Source organism: Typopeltis vanoorti, chromosome 11 (assembly GCF_054136105.1).
Source record: "Typopeltis vanoorti isolate ZY-2024b chromosome 11, IOZ_Tvanoo_1.0, whole genome shotgun sequence".
Classification (NCBI taxonomy): domain Eukaryota; kingdom Metazoa; phylum Arthropoda; class Arachnida; order Uropygi; family Thelyphonidae; genus Typopeltis; species Typopeltis vanoorti.
In genome coordinates, this window is record NC_143559.1 from 109,705,535 (window position 1) to 109,723,073 (window position 17,539).

Consider the following 17,539-nt stretch of genomic DNA (forward strand, 5'->3'; position numbering starts at 1 on the left):
GAGTAAGCTCCAGATCACTTTCCTCAGTATTTTCCATAATATAAAGCACATCTCCTAGAGGAGATGTATGATAAATAAGCCTTTGGCTCTCTATTTCAGTAATACATGAATGGTTTATTTATTTTCAGTTACAATCTAGAAATCATTGAACCAAGAATAATAATAAAAAAAAAAAAAAAAACTAAACCATACTATACTGACATCAGAGGTCACGGTGTCTCTCAGATGCAATTTACTTTCAAATATCACAAACCTTTACATAACGTGTTAAACCGAACTGACAGCAAAAAACAGTGCAGAATATCGCACGTTAAACAAAGGTATCCATTGTTTAACGTGCCAAAATTAATTGCAGCAAAGCTACTCATGACTTCCAAGCTATACACCGAATTGTGTAAGAATATTTATATTAAACATTTTGTATGTATCTGTCAGATCAGCTGTGAACTCTGCAGGATTAAAGGTGCGTTAATCAAAACTATTGCTGCATATATCAAGGGATTGCTGCAATTAATTTTGGCACGTTAAACAATGGATACCTTTATATGAAGATCGATTTACTCAGTTGTTATACATTTTTATAAAAGGAGTGAATGACTAGAACCGAGAGAAATGAAAACAAAGTTTATTAGTACTAGCACAACTAGTTTCACAGCTTGTGTCAGCCTTCGTCAGGTGCACATTAAAAAACAAATGAGTCTGCGCATTTCAACATTTCAATGTTAAAATACAAATACACTAAAAAATATGTGTTGTTTATAGTTATTTCCTCTATGTTTACTGGTTATTTCTTTTTTTAATGTGCACCTGACGAAGGTTGATACAAGCTGAAACTAGTTGTGATAATACTAATAAACTTTGTTTTCATTTCTCTCAGTTCTAGTCATTCAATCCTTTTATAAATATATATATATATATATATATATATATATATATATATATATATATAATATCAGTGGTGTCACATGGCTATCTAGGCTGGGTGTGTGCGCTGTTGTATGGCTTGTACAACTCCACTATAAAATTCATGTCAATTTTACCATATGATTACATTTTTATTGATGTATGAAAGTATAAAGAGTGCACTGCATCAGCGCTCATCTTAACTGATCCAATGCAATTAATTGTAGGATAACTTTAAATACTTTATTTTATCAATTACTATAATTTTAAATATGGAAAGCATGAAGGTCAAATGAACAATAGCTATGCTTCACACGCACCCTATGTGAGAAGCACAAAGGGTTTATGCTTCATAGTGAGATTAGATTATCATTGGCAAATACTAAAGTGAGACATGGATAATAGAAATCAAAAAATGTAATCACTTGGGAAATTATTTTCTGAATTGAACCAAAGAAAGGCTGAAATAACTCATTTTAGTTATTTATACATAAATTCCTCCTTCGACTATAATCAATCATACAATCTGCGAATGCAATGACAGAAAACAGAACATTCAGTAGATCATCAACACTGTTTCCCATTGTAAATATGAGCAAAAAAGTTATAAATTATAAATTATTTATAATTTATAATTAATTTGTAAAAAAATTATAAATTATTTATGGAAATTACTTGCTTATATCAGTGTCCTAAACACATCAGTTCATACCACACACACAAAAAACAGATGAAACTCAGAAAACAAAAACAGCAACTCATGACAAATGACAACATTCAGTTGGATTAGTTGAACACAGTAAACAATCATAGCCATTGATTTCTGGGTGCCGTTGTCTCAGCACACATCTTGCCTTGCTTTCTGGGTAGCTTAAAATTTAAAACCAATAGAAAGATAAGAGTTTAACTTGCTGCACCATCTGTACGTCAAAGGTGTCCATATTGGTGACCCAGGCTATTAACACCAATAAAATGGAATGTTTACACATTCCATTTAAAAGAACATAAATCATACATCTGCAATCACGACTATGGTCAATCTGGCCTTGCAGACCATGTTCTGGATACAACCCACAGGATCTGGTGGAGAAAAACACCATGCTCCACCATAGTAAATTCAAAAAAAAAGACTGTTAATTACTAAGATAATAAACCGAAAGGCTATTTTACGGGCGAATTTGTTAATAGAAAGGGGGATGGAAAATCCCGTTTTATTTTATAGCTGGGTACAAAACTCGGATCGAAATCCATAGAGTTTCATGCCAAAAAAACTATCGGCGGGCCCAAGTGTAAATGATCACTTGGGTAGTACAACACCAGGGCAACTCCATGCAAAGGTGGAACAAGCTCCGTCACTAACTTTAATATTCTCTCATAATGTAAAACCCAGCTCCTAAGAGATGTATATATATATTTATATTGTTTTACATTATGAGAAGAGGTCACTACCCAGACCAGTTTCAACCTTTTTTGAGGTCTCATCAGTGACGGGATTTTCCATCCCCCTTTCTATTAAAGAAAGACTGTTTTTAGAATCTGCAGTGGCACTCAGAAATCAATCGAATTTAAACAAATACGGTTGCATAAAACTTCCCAAAATTTGGAAAACATTAATTATCAGAGATCCCACATTACATCTATGCTACCTACAAATGCCCATAGAGGGCGCACCACCTAGATAGGACTTTAGAGTCACTCACATGTTTCACTTAGTATTGTATTGTATTTGAGTGTGTTGTTACAAAAGTTATTTGTAATCCCTGAAAAATCAGATGGATGTCTCGGTGACTGAGACAAAATATTGGAAACATTAAAATTAGTTTTAATCCTTTCCCAACGCTGATAATATTCCATTAAACCTCCAACATGATAGATATGATAATATTAGAGTGCTGACAAGTACTAGACTAATTTGGAGGAAAACTGTTGATAGGAGAAGTTAAAGAGCTGTGGGTGAGGAAGAAAGGCAAAATAGTTCCATTGCATTAAGAAGGTTTCATGAGAGAAGTAGCATTATATCCTAGTAACTAATGGTAAAAGTATTGGGGAAGATGTCAAAGACAGAATTCAAGAATGGGTAGATAAGAATATGAACACTCCATGGTGAATGGTAAGGGTCCTACATTATTCATTTATTCACTTTTTATAAGAGGGTGACAGGTAAGTTAAATAAAGGAATAGCTACATGGTGATACTGCTGGATTTTGCAAAGGCATCTACCACATGGAACTCTGTTATGCATTAGAGCAAATGGTGATGGATACAAAGCTGGTGATATGGATAGATGCCAAAGACTAGTATGTGGAGGAGCAGGCATGAATATAGAAGTATATAGAAGAAAGCAGGCAACTAGTGGTGTGCCTCAAGGTTCTGTGCTTGTACAACAACTGTTTAATTTGTACATAAATGATACAGGAAATCATCTGAAAAGAAATATCCATTTGTTTGCTGATTTAGAACTTAGTTTAGAAATTTAGTTCTGCAGAACTAAATGTTTGCATAACTATTATCTATTTTCAGATTTAATTTGTCAGTTTTGCTATAAACTGTGCCTACACATGGATCTACATAAAAAAAAAAAAAAACATACTTAATCCCTCATTAGGAAGGTTCAACCTGTCCTAAGGGATGGGGGAGGAAAGAGGAGAATCCCATACAAAATAAATGAATACATAAATAAGGGACAGTTCTAATAATACATGAGATAACATTCCATCTGATCGAATAGCCATATCTCCATTAGGATTCTGCAATGTCCTAGGTACTTGCAATTCATCAATCATTATTCAAACATCAGTTTCTATCATATCTGTCACTACAATATCTTCACCACCTGGATGACATACCCTTTTTTTGCAGCCTATTTAATGATACTGCTCATCCAACTAATGCCTACTTTATTTATATCCTCTTGACCTTGGATACACAGTCTGACATTGCTTCCATTAACCATCCCTTAACCATCTTCCATGCACTGCTAGCATCCTTCCCTTCACTTGTATATGATGTTATTTTTGTTTATCTACTTGCATGTACAATTTCTTTGAAGGAGAATAAATATTTATTGTATTTAAAAAAAAAAAAAAATTAATGCTATTATTTTTGTTATTTTCACATCCAAAACATGAAGTTGACTTGCAAAAATTAACATCTATGTCTATTCTTATGAAAATTTAGATGGTAATTTTTATGAAAAGTTATATTTTCATAAGAAGTAATGTAGTTCAGAAACATATCAATATCAAAATGCATGAGCATCTACCAAGAACCGGAAAAGCAAATAAGTATTAAATAAGATAGACAACAGAACAATGAATGCCTACATATTACAGCAAACTCTTAACTGGAATATAGAAAAGTAAGAAAACAGTGATTAAAAGCAACAAAAAGAATCAGGCTGATTCAAGCAAACCAGCTTAATTGACTGATTGGTTAATATTTCTGCTTTTCAAATACAGACTGCAGGTTCAAATTCCACTCCACTGCCAGCGGGAGACCACTATTCAGCTTATATCAAGTTTTTTCTTCTTTTTTTTTTTTCTAATAAAAAAGTACCATTGTACAGCAGGGCTTATAATTATATAACCTTTATCCCATCTACAAATAGTAAAATGTGCTCTTCATTTCCAATCTTTCATGGACAGATTGACAGAAAAAATAAAATAAATAAATAAATAAAATAGAATAAAAAGAATTAAAAATATACACATGGAAAGTGGAAATCGACATTGAAACAAATGCATAAATATATAAATCAGTTATTAGATTAATTATTAATCAAGAAAGAGTGCCAAAAGTTTTGAGGCAGTATGAAGTAGAAAATAAGACAAAGTACTACAAAATATCATAGATATCAATGTAAATAGTAAGTGAAAAGAAAAAAAAAACTAAACCGGATAAATAAAGATCCTGACTATTGTCTTACATTCACTTCCACACTACTGATTTTGCATATAAAATCAGAAGTGCCAAATATTTATTTTGTAGAACACCATAGTTGTTCTACAAGCATGTTCATAGTTATTCAACACCACGAGTTGCCCCAGTCTTGAAAATACTTCAGGTGCAAACTTGGTTTGCTTACACTTGGATAAAGGATTAAACCAATATAACTTGTAACATAGCCAAGTGAAAAAACTTCCATCAACTATCTTTATCTCTAATCCAGAGAATTTTAATAATAAGGTGTTGACACCTTTTGGCAACTGGTATATGGTGATATGACTTCTGCATTACTTCCACCTTAGTATCACCACCTCTGGGTGGTGATACTGATGAGACTTCAATAAAGTTTGAAACCAGTCTGGGTAGTGACCCATCCCTTAATGCATAGTATTATATATGTCTGCAAGGAGATGTGCTTTGCATTATGGGAGATACTAAGGCAAGTGATCAGAACTTATTCCACCTTTACCACGAGTTGCCCCAGTCCTGAAAATACTTCAGGCACAAACTTGGTTTGCTTACACTCGGATAAAGGATTAAACCAAATATATAATTGGATAAATAAACACTGAAGATATCAGAAAGCAACATAATATAAAATCAATGTAGACTAAATAAAAACAAAATGAAATAAACATACTGAATGAATGACATAACAGAAATAAGTGACTGGAATCTTACTGACCACAGAAGGGACAAAGAAATAAAATAAAATAAAATAAATTATTATTATTATTAAAATTTCCTGAGTGAAACAGACTGCATAAAATAAAGCAATTTTTTTTCTATAAATTATCTTGACATAATTCTGCTATGGTTTCTACAAAATAACTTTTTGACATTACTGATTTTATATACAAAATCAGTAGTGTGGAAGTGAATGTAAGACAATAGTCAGGAGAGAAATGGGATACAATGGAAGTAGTTGAGACTGAGGAAAAAATATAAGGATGGGTGTGGAAAAGTCACAACTGAAAGAGGATATGGTAGGAGTGGTTATTACAGATCCAAAAACAAATTACAATATTTATTTAAATTATCAAACAATTTTGTTTCCCTTATCAGAAAATAAGTGAAGCAGTTGGACTGATGAGTATATTTGCCTGCAAATTGTTGGAACAAGTGAAACATGATTGGATTAGGATGTATCTTGATGGGAATGGAAGGTATGATGTTTTTCATGATGACAGAAAGAACAAGAAAGGAGGAGCACAGCTGATGATAGCAAGAGCATTATGCCCATGCAAGGGAGAAAGAGTGCCAAAAGTTTTGAGGCAGTATGATGTGAAGTAAAAAATGGCATAATGAAATATTTAGTTGGATGTTGTCATAGACTAGGAAATGTGGAAAATGGTGACAAAGAAATGTATAGGCAAACTAGCTTAGTGAACAAAATAATGGTAATCAATGGAGGTGATTATAAAAATTTAAGAATGAAAAGATATCATCTGGAAATAAAGAAAACAAATTTCTTGAATTGTATTGGAAGTTTATTTTGCACTTGGTTAGACTATAATAAATTTAGTTTAATCCTTTATCCAAGTGTAAGTAAACAAAGTTTGCACCTGAAAATATCTTCAGGAGTGAGGTAAGGTGGTGCAACACCAGGCAACTCCGAGCAAAGGTGGACCAAGCTCTCATCACTGAGACGAGGAGTGATGAGAGCTTGGTCTACCTTTGCTTGGAGTTGCACCACCTTACCTCAGTCCTGAAGATATTTTCAAGTGCAAACTTTGTTTGCTTACACTTGGATAAAGAATTAAACTAAATTTATCTTGAATTGTATCTTTTTGGGAAAAATTATCTTATATGGTATGTAAAAGAGGACACACAGAGTTCATATCTTAAATATAATCATATCATCAGAGGATATGATAATGAATGGTGAAAGAGAGACCACAAAGTGATCAACAGGATGGTCACAAACCATACAAAGACTTCTGTGAGGAAAGGATATATGTGGACTACAAAGCCAGTGATTATGAAAAATTTAAGAGACAGCTTGAAGCTATAGCATGAAATGCAGAATTAGGCAGAAAAGGAGTTAATGTTGCTTGAGCACTAATCATGTGTTCTGGAAGTCACCTAACCTAACTTAACAGTAATAATATCTGAATGAATTCAGAAGGTCAGGAGTTTAAATGAAGTATGTGTAAAATGGATGAAGAGTGAGAGCATGTAATCTAGAAGATATTATGCAAGTAGCATAAAGGAAATGGCAATAATCAGTTGCATTCAACTATATAGGGCAAGCTAGGAAAATAACCAGGTTGGAAAGGAAGGTGCAGTATGAGCAGCAAATGGCCAATCATGCTAAGAAAAATCCTAGAGAGTTCTTTTGATATGTAACAAATAGAAGAAAGAATGGCAATAATCAGTTGCATTCAACTATATAGGGCAAGCTAGGAAAATAACCAGGCTGGAAAGGAAGGTGCAGTATGAGCAGCAAATGGCTAATCATGCTAAGAAAAATCCTAGAGAGTTCTTTTGATATGTAACAAATAGAAGAAAGAATGATTGTGGATGGATGATGTTAGATGAAAGTGGTATATCAGTGACTTCCAGAGAATATAACTGAAGTATTTAATCAGTAATTCATCAAGGTATTTCATCCTCATAAGTGTGACATCATGCAGTCATGCCTGAGTCCAAAGAATATGGTAAAAGAGGGACTGATTGTGCATAGAAGGTACAAGGTGTGACAAATTCCCTGAATGCACACATATAGACTATATTTGCTTATCTGTAAACTAGTGGCTACTAGAAACTTTGAAGTACTCCTCTTGTGCAGCAGCACTTAGACAACACTACCATTGGACAAAACATTTTTGGGACTCATCTTCTGGAGTGGTTTTTATTATTGCCCATATGATGTTAGATGTCAGAAAATCTGCAACCTTTCAAAGTATTCTCCAGTTTTGGGAAGATTCACAAGGAACTAAGTCTAGGCAGCAGAGGATGGTTCAATATTGTGATTGATGTTTTTTTTAGCTAGAAGTTCGAGGATAGCTATTGTATAATGTGCAGAGGCATTGCCATGATGGCTGATCCAACTATACAGCTAACTGAATAATCAGTCAAAACCTTCATTGAATATATCAGTGACTTCCAGAGAATATAACAGTGTTCAACGAGTATTCAATGAGTAATTCATCAAGGTATTATTTCATCCTCATAAGTGTGATATCATTTAGTTGGAATTTCAAACATATTTTCGTCACCATGAAAATCCGGTGACCAAATTATATCCAATGTCGCATTATATTGGTGGGATTACGCTAACAGAAACTGATGAGGCTAGGGATCTTGGAGTATTAGTAGATAGGAAGTTGAAGTTCAGGGCCATGTAGCAAAGCAACAAACACGAAAGTGCAAACTCTACCACAGATTGTCACTATTGGCTTGATGATTTTGATATGACTCAAGGCAATAGCATAGACATGGTTCTGCTTGACTCTCATAGGCATGACAACATGAGACCATTCTGGAAACTTAATCATCACACATTATATATAAGGAGTTAAGTAAACCCAATGTTAATAAAGCAGTAAGACTCAGTCACATATCAAAGCATCTTAAAGAAATGTTCCAGTGAGTTAACCACGCTACCGGCCAAGACGTCTATAGACGTTCACGTTATCATGGATGCGAAGTGCTTATTAAAATTGTAATACCATTGTTATAACAATGAAATATATGATGGATACGAAGCTATGCGGTTGCGTATTTGATCCATAACGGCCGGTAAGGTGGTAACAGGTACCTTGGCACACCAATGTAACACCAGTTTAAAACAGGACAAGTTCCAAAACGGTGGAAAGATGTGTTTTCTACTTCAAAATATAAGCCAATTGTCTGGAATTGTGATGGTGTAAAATCCATCTAAATCCATCAAAACACATCTAAATATAATAATTACTAACTAAATATATTTAGCTAATTAATTATTATGACAATACTTTGCCCTGTCCTAAAAAAGAAAAAAGCATAACAAAAGTTCATGAAAATAAGTTGGCAGATGCCCTAAAAAAAATATACATATATTTTTATACATAGGAGAGCTATGTATAAAAGTAGCTATACAAAAGTGATGGGAAGACTGCAGCAAGGAAGGTGACAAATATTCTGGAAGCTATTGAAAAAAAAACAAAAAAACTTAGAAATGGAGGAAAGAGCACTGTAAAAGGAATCAAAGATGATCAAGGTCATGTGGAAATTGAAGATAAAGATATTCTAGATGTCTCTAGTAATTATTTTGAACAGTGTTACACAAAACAAGACATGACAGAATGGTAGTATAAAATATACAAGAGGAATGCAAAAAAGGAACATATATTCAATACTTGAGGTAGAAAAAGCTTCAAACCCTTGACTAACTTATATGCCTTAATCATATCTTCACTCCTCCTCCTATTCATGAGGCTTTGCAATTTATATTTTTTCAATATGTCTTCACACTCCACTGACCACATGTATAAATTTTCTCTGGACCCTTTCGAACATATTTTCGTCACCATGAAAATCCGGTGACCAAATTATATCCAATGTCGCATTGTATTGGTGGGATTATGCTAACAGAAACTGATGAGGCTATAGATCTTGGAGTGTTAGTAGATAGGAAGTTGAAGTTCAGGGGCCAAGTAGCAAAAATTGCAAATACAACTCAAAAGATAATTGTAATGCTGCAGTCTTCCCATCACTTTTGTATAGCTACTTTTATAGGAGGTCATTTTGCTTCTTTACAAGACCTTGATAAGACCTCACTTGGACTACTGTGTGCAGGACTGGTCTCCTGATTTCTGTTATGATTCTGATATATTGGAATACTGATTATGAAGATAGATTGAGAATTTGTAGACTGCAGCTACTAGCAAACAGGAGAAAGAGGGGTGACATGATTGAAACTTACCAACTTCTGAAAAGATCATATGGGATTTCAACTGATGGAGTTTTTCAATTTATGGATACTGGGGAAAGGACAAGAGGGCATCCTTGGAAGATGAGAATGAATGCCACTAAAAAGGGGTGAAGGCTAGATTTTTCTCTCATAGGGTGGTGCATGACTGGAATGGATTGCCATTGGATGTTGTGAGTGCAAGCAGTGTGAATGAATTCAAGAATAAGTATGATAACTGGTGCATATAGTGTGTGCCTCCCTCGATCAGTCTCTGACTTCCTGGAGATTTCTCTTAATAATAATAAATTTGGCACAATAATCCAGAGGAGGCCTTATACAATGGAATTAACCTCTTAATTTCTGCATATCAGGATCCTCTGCATCATTGCCATTATCCGATGTGATGACTACACAACTTGTGGAATGTTGCCCATGAATTTCAGGTCATTGTCCACTACCACTCCCAGATCTTTCATCTCCTCTACCTCCTTTAAAGTTCCCCACCAAGTGTATACTTTGCACCCAATTGTAATTCAGATGGCCATATTCCACATGATTGGAGCAGATCTTTCATAGTTCTCATCTATAAAAAGGGGAATAAAGCTGAATATTAAAATTACAGAGGAATTTCACTAAGTGTTCCAAGTAAGATTTATGCAATAATACTTGAAGTGGCTGAGAAAAATTGTGGAAGAAAAACTTGGAGAAGACCAACCTAGGTTCAGGTCAAATGGAGATTGTTGTGATCAGAGTTTCACTTCACAATGAATAGTTGAGAAAACGTGAATATAACAATGATCTATACTTAACTTTTCTAGATCTGGAAAAAGCATAGAACTAGGTGCCTAGAGAGAGAAGCTTTTCACTATGCTCCAATTATATGGGATTTCAGCATATTCCCATACAACTGCTCACTTTTATAATGAATGTATTGCACGGATATACCATACAAATTTTGGTAATTATGCAAACATTCCAATTGCTCAGGTAGTTTCTGGAATACCCAATTTCTGGAACAGACAAAATGAAACAAGTGACTTAGTTTTTATGACCACCTGCATCAGATTACAGACTAATTTATAAGCTCATGTCCTTGGGAACCATCCCCACTCTACCTTCCTTTCCAGTGTCTAGCCTCCAGCCCTCCTTCCTCACTTTACCCAAACACTGCCATGATTGTAAAATCAGTTATAAATGAATTCTTCCTTCAGAAACATGTCTACTAAAAGAAAGATTTCTTTGTGACATTGTGACAGAATAAAGATGTTTAAATGTTGCCACTGGAAAACAACATAACAGAAACAAAAAAAAAATTTAGAAAGTGCGAGCTTACAAATGTCAATGAAGCATTGCTTCAATGGCTGACTCCACAAAGAAGTGCTGGATTCTCAACAGATGGTCAAATCTTAAAGGCAAAGCTAAAAAATTTAATAAGCAAGTTGAATGCAAAGATTATGTATGTAACAATGGTTGGTCGGATCAATTTAAAAACTGACAACAATGTTATGTCAGCTTTTAAAAAGACTAATTGAAATTGTGTTTATTATTAATTGGTATTATTTTTAATTACGGAGAAATAAACTGTTTAGTATAAAGTGTATGGTTTTAAAATTATGGACAAATAAATAGAGTTTAATATTACGTGCATTATAGTTTTATACAAGCATATTCATGCAAATATCATCATCAAATTCCTGATATGTACCCTCAGAGGGTGTACAGAATAATTATGATGGTACTACATGGAAAAGTACTACACAATTACTAACTTCTGATCAATAATTTTCCTTCAAATTAATCTGTTATTTACATTATGTGAATCCTTTACTTCATGCTTACACGGTGATCAGAATACATTATGTAAATTATGGCAACAACTACCATGTTAGAGTAAAACTATTTACTCTAACACACGAATCCGTTATTTGTCAAGACTCCAATATTATCAGATCTTATATTTCTGACTTTTAAGGTACTTTTTACTGTATCAATTCATCTACATATTGGCTTTCTTTGGGTCTTTTTTCTGCCAACCTGGCAAAGAATACTTGTCTTGTTAATCTTTCCTCTCTGATTCTATTTAAGTGATCATACCACCTGAGATTAGCTCTACTAACACATTCCTGGATGCCGACATCTGGATGCATTGGTGCCATCTGTTCACTCCACTAATCTTTCTCAAAAACCTCATATCAGAGGTCTCTGATCAAGTGATTATATGGGATTTATGCATATTCCCATACAACTCCTCGCTTTTATAATGAATGTATTACACAGATATGGTTTTATTTCTTACACATCTCTCAGATCCATAAGTTAAAACTGGTTTGAACACTGTTTTGTGTATAGTTCATTTAGTGTTTTGACTAATCTTTCTCTTATTCCATATAAATTTATTCAGTTGACTTCTCACCATACCAGCTTTACTAATTCTGTTGTCTATTTCTATATTTAATTTACTATCTTCACTAAAAAATGTGCCTAAATAGCTTAAATGTTTTACTTGTTCTATGGGTTCATCATTCAGGATATAGTTGATGTTTTCAATGTTTCGATCTATTTTCATTGTCTTTTTATTGCTGATTTTCTTAGCAAACTTATTATAACAGTTATTCAATTTAGTTAGGGAATCTTGCAGACTTGCACTGGATTTCTGCATAAAGTAAAGCTAAGATTAATATCAACAATTTTGATATCAAATTTAACACCACTTTTCTTCATAATGGGATCCATATAGATAATGAACAACAGATGAATAACACATAATGAATACATACAAATATCTAGGTATGTAGTTATATTATTTTTTCCCCTTTGATATTTATTTCTATTTTTTATCAAGTTATTGAGGATTTAAAAAAAAATAGGAAGTAAATTTAACTCAACACTGATATAGTGAGTAGTGGTTATAATGAGGGAATTTTGTCCGTCCCATGGTGCTTGTTATAACCAAGTTTGACTATATATGGAATAAGAGAGAAATTAGTCAAAACACTAAACTAACATATAAAAGACAGTGTTCAAATCAGTTTTAAATTACAGATCTGAGAGTTGGGTTAGAAATAAAATATTTGATCAAAGACTGGAGACCACAGATATGAGAGTTCTGAAAAGACATGAAGACTAAGAGGAAGGCCAAGATCTAGGCAGAGTAATTCAGTCAGAAGTGTCTTACAAACTGAAATGTTGGATATGACAATACTGGAGTGCTGACAATAGACTAATTTGGAGGAATATTGTTGGTAGGAGATTAGTAATAATGGAAACTTAATCATTTGTACTCATAGTAGCCTGCACCCTCCTTGAGAGGAGGGTGCAGGCTACTATGAGTACTGATATTAGAAATATCATCATCAGTTTCCTGATATGTATTCTCAAATATCAGGAAATTGATGATGATAATTTGCCTTGGCCACTAAAGCATCTTCATGAGCACAGAGAAATATGCTAAGACTGTACATGGTCCCACTAGCTGAAAGTGTTACAATAATGATTTCTAGATTTGTGGTAGTCAGATAGGTGAATTTGTTAAGATTTAATGAGTGTTGTAATACTGTGACAATCTAGAAATACTCTCAGATTTAAATCTCCTTTTGTATAACAAGCATTGGGAGTTTTATTTCCACTGACTCTCATGATCCATATCATAATCTGTTACTACTGCATAACAACAGGTAATGGATATAGTTTATGTTCCTCCAGATGGATATTAGCTGTTCATTTTATTTGTCTATCTGTCTATCTGTCTAATGATCTAGATCAGCACTGAGCAACCAAGGCCTGCATGCTTCCCTCCAAATACTAACCTGCAGCCCGTCAAAACATTGCACTTCATTTAACTGAAGTGTAAAAATTTTAGCAAAAGGCACAATGTATTATCAATATGAAGCACACATTAAGAGGTCACGTGAAAAATATTTGCTTGCAACAATAGTTCCCAATATTGTGCCATTTGCCTTTGCATTTTCAGTTCTGCACGAGCAGGTGTACTTTAACAATATATGAAAGTATGTGCATTATTCTTGAATAAACTTATTGATAAAATGGTGACATAATTTTTTCTTTTAAAAAATTGCATCTTTACAATTTTTTTTTTTTTTTTTTTTTTTTTGACAAACAGAACCCTGTGATTAATCAATGAGTTCAAAATCTAGAAAATGCAAAGTTGAGGGGTGAAAATTGTCAGTTTAATGAAAGATGGACATACTTGCATAAAAGACAATGCTGTTTGCTTGATATGTTGTGAAAAGATATCTGTTCTCAAGGAATATAACATCAAGAGGCATTATAAAACTAAACATTCTTCAAAATTTGACAATTTGCAAAGACAAAGTGAATCTCAACTGCAAAAAAATCTTAAACAACAGCAAAATGTATTCAGAACTGTTTCATTAATTACAAGATACTGCAGTTCGTGCCAGCTATATTGTTAGTCAAATTTTGGAAAAAAGAAGGAAATCATTCTCTGATGGAGAAATAGTAAAGAATGCTTACCAGCGGTAGCAGATGCTGCTTTTCCTGATTAAAAAAGATATAATTTTGAAAATCAGCTTGTCGCGATTTACAATCAAAAGGAGGATTGACGATCTTTTGCAAAACATTGAACAAATTTTGCAGGAACATATTTCTAAGTTAGAATGGATTTCTTCGAATTTGAATGAAAGTTGTGATATTAGTGATACAGCATAACTTGATGTCTTTTTGAGAAGAACAGATTCTAGTTTTAACATCACCGAAGAATGTGCATCTTTAGTTCAACTGAAGAGAATTACTACTACTACCGAAAAAGATATATACAGGGAACTGAAAACTGTTCTTAATCAATTAAATATCCCAATAGAAAAGATCGTCAGTATAACAAGAGATGGAGCATGAGCCATGTCTAGTAGAATGTTGGTCTGTCGGGATTGTTATCCAAAGATTATTATCCATAAAAAGATTAACAGCACATGAAATAATTATTTCTCACTGCATTTTGCACCAAAATTTGAGTGCAAAAGTTTGGAAAATGTCCAATGTTGTTCCACCGATCATTAAAATTTTAAATTTTATTAGATCTCGAGGACTGAATCATCATGAATTTAAGGAATTTTTTGGGAGATATGGAAAGCAAATATGGCAATATCATTTTTAACACTGAGATTCAATGGTTAAGTTGCAGCACAATGCTTAAGCGTGTGTATGATTTGAAGAGAGAAATTCAGTTATTCTTGGAGATGAAAGACAACCCATTTCTAGAATTTAATGACAAGAACTGGATGTGCAACTTTTGCATTGACATTACTCAACATCTGAACGAATTAAATGTAAATCTTCAAGGACGAACAAACTTATTAATGAAATGTTCGATAAAATAAAAGCTTTTGAAAATAAACTAAAAATTTGGAATCAGCAACTGGAATCTAATAATATGGCTCATTTTCCAATTTTGAGAAAAGAAAATCCACCTGAAACAAAAAAATATATATATATGCAGAGACTACAAGAAAAATTCAGTTCGCAGTTCAAAAACTTACACGAAAATGAAACTAATTTTGATATTTTCTCATCACCCTTTAATATAGACATTGAAATGGTTACTGAAGAATTTCCAATGGAAATAATTGATTTGCAAAGCAACACTGAACTAAGAAATAAGTCTCAAAATGTTAGTCTTATTGACTTTTATAAGAGCTACTTTCAGTGATAAATTTCCGTTGCTGGCTACCAATTCCAGGCAAATAATGAGTTTATTTGATAGTACTTAACTGCGTGAACAACTCTTCAAAAATGATCGTCAAATCACCTTGATGATGAACAACTAAAAAACTGTATTAGAGCTGCAATTTCAAACATATCTCCCAATATTGAAAAGCTCATTGATGAGAAATAGAGCCAAATATCTCATTAATTAAATTTCAGCAGCTATTTAATTTCTTTCGATTAAAAAAATTATGTACGTATACATTGAAAGTATTACTAATAAAAAGTAAAATCAAATTTTAAAAAAAACTTTTCATTGTAAATCTATGTCGAAAATAACAAATTCCATCCCATAAATTAAAAATTTTTAATTAATATGTTCAAGTATTTAATACTGTGTTGATTGCAGCCTGTATGGAATATTAGGTTTTCAATTGTGGCCCATGGAAGAATAAAGGTTGCTCATCACTGATCTAGATTCCTGTAGATAAACTTATATGTTGGTTACGCGATTAATTTTTTACCTTCTAATACCTCGCCAATGTTACATTGCCATCTTCTGGGAACATAAAACTATGATACGTGCATGCAGGCACTTTATGATCGCACCAACTCCCAAATCAGAACTCTCCAAAGGCCCTTAAGAAGGTTACTTCTTGGCCTGAGGAAGTGACTAGCAGACTAAAGCCTTTCAACTCTAGACCCCCTTCTCCCAAATACATGGACTACCAAAAATCCATAAGCAGAATGTGCCATTAAATCCCATTGTGGATGGCATTGATTACCCCACATACAAATTAGCCAAACATTTAGCCAAAGTGCTCACACATTAAAAACTCAGCCCACTTTAAAGCCAGTATAGAGAACCTCACACTCCAACACACTGACATAATGGTCAGTTTTGATGTCTCCTCCTTATTCACAAATGTCCCACTCAAAGATACCTTAGATCCCATCCAAGCCAAATTTCCTTCTGATATCTCAGCCCTATTTCACTTCACCATGAACTCAGGCTATTTCGTTTGCCAGGGAAAATTAACATATAGAGAGTACAGCCATGGGTTCTCCACCCCTGGCAAACTTCTATATGGAGACTTTTGAAAGAAAAAAAATCTTAAACTCAGCCCAACAAAAACCCACTGTCTGGCTATGCCACGTGGATGATGTGTTCGCTATTTGGCCACATGGCTTAGACACACACTCCACAACTTCTTAACACACTTAAACAATCAACACCCCAGAATCCAGTTCACCTTGGAAAAAGAAAGCAAACAAACAGTCTCCTTTTTCTAGACACTCTGATTACATGCCAGCCTGATGGATCCCTGGCTTTCTCTGTTTACAGAAAACCAACACATACAGGTAGATACATTCACACACACCCTCACAATAATATGGGATTATAAAAACCCTATATAACAGGGCTAAATTAATCTGTTCAGACAACAATGTCCTAACTACTGAACTTAACCATATCCTTGAAACCTTCTTAGCCAATTGCTACAACCTCCCAAAAAATCCAGAAAATATTAAAAACAGTTAACCACCACCCCCTCCCTTTCTTAACAGAGATTACACTAAATCTATCACCATTCCGTATATCCAGGGCATGTCTGAAAAGTTCACAAAAATCCTAAAAAAAAATATGACCTGACTACCAGTTACAAATCACATAAGAAATTGGCATCCCTTATCCACTCCACCAAAGACCAGTCACTTTCCCCTAGACCCACCTGGAGTATACCAGGTCCCTTGCAGCTGTAAACTGTCCTACTATGGCCAAACAGGCAGGACAGCTAATATCAGGATATTCAAACACAAAGACTACATCCGGTTTCACCAATACAGCCACTCAGGACTTGCGGACCATGCACTAGATACCCATCACAGAATACACTAGAAGAAAGCCACTTTACTACCATAGCAAATACAAATATGAAAGATTGTTCTTGGAATCAGCCTCAGCTCTAAAAAACTTCCCAAATCTCAACAAATTTGGGTGCACGAGCCAGCCCCAAATTTGGGAAGTTTACCTTAGAACATCAGCTAAGACAACCCAATTTAGCCCACTAGGGGGCACCTTTAGGATTCTAGGACCAAAGCCAGTTGCCT

The 17,539-nt window shown here is 33.9% G+C and overlaps 1 protein-coding gene across 2 annotated transcripts in view; it reads right to left on the reverse strand.

Moving 5' to 3' along the window:
* rl (Mitogen-activated protein kinase rl) overlaps window positions 1–17,539 on the reverse strand; it is a 203,535-nt gene that overhangs the window by 179,869 nt on the left and 6,127 nt on the right. The gene's annotated exons all lie outside the window — the stretch shown is intronic.